Source organism: Coregonus clupeaformis, chromosome 30 (genome assembly GCF_020615455.1).
Source record: "Coregonus clupeaformis isolate EN_2021a chromosome 30, ASM2061545v1, whole genome shotgun sequence".
In the NCBI taxonomy this organism is placed as follows: Eukaryota; Metazoa; Chordata; class Actinopteri; order Salmoniformes; family Salmonidae; genus Coregonus; species Coregonus clupeaformis.
This window is the reverse complement of record NC_059221.1, coordinates 17814614-17819469: the sequence shown is the minus strand read 5'-3', so window position 1 is coordinate 17819469 and position 4856 is coordinate 17814614.

The following is a 4856-nucleotide window of genomic DNA, read 5'->3' as shown; positions in this document are numbered from 1 at the left end:
GCACAGCAAACTGGCTATCGTTTGTCTAGCTACTGTACTGTATACATTTATATTATGGGAATATCATCATTTCAGTGATGAATTTAGTTATAACACCAAAGTGTAGTTTGTCATTTATTTTACAAATGAACATTAACATATGTGACGCGCTCTATCATAATCAGTCGGAAGTCGCTATGGCTAATTTGCATATAAATGGTGTTTGTCAAAATTGAGATTTTTCGCTGTTTTTTTTGGTTTCATCTGGTTTTAACAAAACAATCTCTTTGCTTTCATAATCTGTATGTTTTATTGGCTAATTCAGAGTATAAATGTAGTTTTTAATCTTATAAATGTAGGATGAAACATAGCAACAGAACACTTTTCCCATCGGCTCGGTGGATGCTAGCTTGTAACACACACACACCTGTTTGACCTCGCTGTGATACTGTAGGCCTACTTATGTTACTTTTCTGAGTCAATTCAGGTAGCAATCAATGTCCTGCGTTTGTGTAAACCATGTCAGCCAGCATTGCAAATAAAGTGATGTGCATCGCTCTGGATAAGAGCGTCTGCTAAATGACTAACAAAAGATAAGCATCCTCTGTGTCTGTGGATCCTTTCCCCTTAATGTATTTTTCATGTCAGCCAGGCCAATCTTTTCAAAGAAACAATCTCTAGTTCAGTAAAATAAGGAGTCTATTGCTTCAGTCCTTGTTTCGTTTTCACCTCTTGTTACCTGGTAAATAACCAACAACCATGGTTAACCACAAGGAGAATAAGGTGAGGAAACAGTCAACCAGGACCATCTTTTAAAGAAACACCATTTATTTAAGTCTCTAGTTGAGTAAAATCATTTGTTATGTTCTGATCAGAAGATAATCCAGAAAATTGCAGTAAACACTGCCACACTCAGGCAGAAAACGGAATGTTCTATTCTCAGCCAGGCCCATTTTTTCAAAGAAAACACCATTTAATTATATCTCTATTTGAGCAAAAATAAGTAGTGTGATCAGCAGAACATCCTAACAATTCAAGTAAAGAGCGCCACAGTCAGGCAGAAAAATCTGAATGTTCTATCATAAAGTGAGAACAATTAGTTTCCCGGGCCTATTATATGGCTGCCACTTAGAAATACTATAACCAGTGGTTCATTTCTAAATCGGGAGGTGCCGGAACAAACAGTGAACACGAGAGGGGGTGACCTGGGGAGTTCTGAGGTACCGGAATGCATGAATAATTTTTTCCCCCTTTATAATAAAGCATTGCATTCATATCGTTGCATTTGCCTAGTGGCATAGAGCAGTAGAGTAGAGGCACTTACAGAAGTTGCACACATTGGGTACATTTTTAGTGGCATAATGTCCGGGAAAATGTTGGCCTTTTATAAACGCACTTCATGCAATTCTATGTCATTTTACATGACTGGAGACTTCGGCAGAATCTTTGTTAATACATTTACATTTGACATTTTACTACTTTGACACTGACAAACTGAGAATCAGAGATCAATAAAAACGACTGTCTTGAATCCATCAATAGCCTTGGCCTATAGGTGTGTGGAGACCATTGGCGGTCAGTGCCATTTAAGATGAGGGAGGACGATTATTTTTGTCATAATTACTGCGTAAATCTATGGAAGCGGGTGAGAACCATGAGCCTCCTAGGTGTTGAATTGAAGTCCATGTACCCAGAGGAGGACGGAAGCTAGCTATCCTCCGGCTACACCATGGTGCTACCCTACAGAGTGCTTTTGAGGCTACTGTAGACCTTTGCAAAATAGTGTGTTTTAATCAATTATTTGGTGACGTGATTATATTTAGTATAGTTTTATCTAAAAAGGATAACTTTTTTAATGTTTTACCATTTACATTTTTATTAAATTCACTGAGGAGGATGGTCCTCCCCTTCCTCCTCTGAGGAGCCTCCACTGGTGGAGACATATTGTAGGCTACAATATGAGGAAGAAATTATAGTCCTAAAAATGCTTTCCAGTTTCACTGACTCACCCAATGATGCGCAGCTCACTCACTGGTGATGGCCGATGCACTTGTGCCAAAAGCCCCTCTCTCTCTCTTTCTCTCTCTCTCTCTCTCTCTCTCTCTCTCTCTCTCTCTCTCATAAAACAATATTTGGAAGTTGATCAAATATTTTGGTGGCCTACAGCATAGAGTCTAAATAAATGATTAAGTGCAACGCTTGAGAGATGAGAGTTCAGGCTCATGTCTATCGGAGCAGAGAGGGAGAGAGATCATAGAAAGTGAATCTCATTCTAGTTATGTGAGAGATACTGGCGCGTTTCTCACACAGCCACGCGTTGGTCTCAAACATATACTATGCCCACATACACTCTAAAAATTAGGGGTTCAACAAGGGTTCTTCTAAGATCCTCAAAGTTCTTCGAAGAACCTTATGGTTCTTGGCACGGAAAATTGGCCCTAAAAGGTTCTTCCAAGAACCCCATAGGAGGTGGGGTTAATCGAGGAACCTCATTAGTTGGAGGGGGTTCTTGCAGGAACCTAACTGCCCAAATGAAACATTTGAATTTGAAATGACAACAGGTGCAGGAACTTAACTGAAAACTGTAAACATCTCCACAATTTAAGGTAAAGTTTGTCCCTTGTATGATCTAAATTGATATTGTTTTATGATGATACATCTATCTTTTCATATTTGTGCAAATCTTTCTAAAACAGAAAATTTATACAATTCAATGGATATCAATTTACAAAGAGGTAAGAATATGTATGCTATACGAATATGTTGAAGGCTAGCTGTATTGGGTGCAGATGACTGAACTGCTCACTTTTGTGTCTGTGTCTGTAGGTTTACAGATGAGGAGGCATACAAAAAGTACACTCTAAAAATTAGGGGTTCAACAAGGGTTCTTCTAAGACCTTCAAAGTTCTTCGAAGAACCTTAGGGTTCTTGGCACTGAAAATTGCCCCCAAAAGGTTCTTCCAAGAACCCCATAGGAGGTTGGGTTTCATCGAGGAACCTCCTTAGTTGGTGGGGGTTCTTGCAGGAACCTAACTGCCCAACTGAAACATTTGGATTTGAATTTGAAGGTTTGTCCCTTGTATGATTTAAATGGATATTGTTTTCTGATGACTCTATCCATCTTTTCATATTTGTGCAAATCTTTCTAAAACAGAAAATGGACACAATTCAATGGATATCAATCAACAAAGAGGTAAGAATCTGTACTGTAGGCTATAAGAATATGTTGAAGGCTAGCTGTATTGGGTGCAGATGACTGAACTGCTCACTTTTGTGTCTGTAGGCATAGGATGCATACAGACGAGGAGGCATACAAAGGTATGTAAATTGGTATCGGTATGTTATGCAGATCAGATTTACCATGATCCTCCCTTACCTCTTCAAATGAATATCCCATAGGCCTCTACATTATTGACAAGGCATGTGTATGAAAACCATTATTAAAACGTTTTTTTCATTCACATTTACCACAGAAACCAAGGTATGAATATTGTCGTGTGCATGTTTTATTAATCGTCTGTATAACTACTATTTTTTGGATTCACAGACTTCACCCTCCCTACACCTCTGATGAATATAACAGGAAACCTGTTCAATCACCATGCACTGCAAAATCATTCTGGTTATGGATACGGAGTACATCAACACATTAACATCAACATGCCAGAGGATATACCCATTGGACTTGGGGCTCTGCTGGGAGTTTTTCCTCATATTCTGATTTTTTTATTCTGCTTTGCAACTACAATCATAATAAACACTGACAATTAAGATATTGTGTTATTGTTGTTATTGTTAAGCATATTAACAATAATAATAGGGGGGGGGGGTAGTTAAAAAATGAACCCCAAAAGGTTCTTCAAAAGGTTATTCGAGGATCCATTAAAAGGGGTTCCCCCACAGTTTCAATTTGAAGAACCCCTAAAGAATCCTCCAGGAACCTTTACTTGTTAGAGTGTACTCTAGTTTAGCTGTGGGGCTTACAAGTCAGAATTTCTTATAGCCTAATTTTCAAGACATCAATGTACAGCAACATTTTTAGGCGTCACTGCAGAACACCTGCAATATGCACACATACTCAGCTGTGGGGCTTATAATACTCGAATTTCATATACTTTTCAAGACATCAATGTAGCAGTAGAACAAACATATCAAAATCATTTGATTTGATATCAGAATATACTTCAAATAAAATATATCAATGTAGGCTAAAGCAGAACACATTTTATAATATATAGGCCTCCTGCCTATGTGATAATATGAAGTGCATATTCAGATGAACTTCACAGTACAGAACAAGTATGTAAAGGAAAAATATGTTCCTACCTTAGTTTTCCAAAACTTCCCACAACACAGCCATTTCCTGGTACGTCTTCTCCTCCCTATCTCTTGTTTTGCTCCTGGTGTCTCCTTTAACAATCCATGACCTCACATAGGGGACTGGGTTGAATTTGGTCAGGGGTGGGCCAATAAGGTTCAGAAAGAGTAGCCCTGATATGGTGGAGGTATGCAGAGAGGCGCGGGTTTAGGTGCAAATCAGATTCATTTGAAAAAATCCCCGCTTGCATTCTGCACTGGAAATGGGAATGGTGCTGACCGCCATCAACAGCTCTTTAAGTCCATCTGGAATGACTCCTTTATCATTACCATTAATGTCCCTGTACGGCCTGGCAGAGAGATTCTATCTCTGTTTCTCCTTACAGTGCTCCTGCGTCCTCCGGCCAGTATTGCGCGTAAAGCACCTTCAGCTCCTCTATGAACTGGCTGTATCCTGTATTGTCCACCGCCCGTCCTCCTTGAGAGAACATTCTAGCCTCCATGTTCCTCGCCAAGATCTCAAAAAACTCCCTCTGATTAAGGACTCTGTCGCTGGGTCT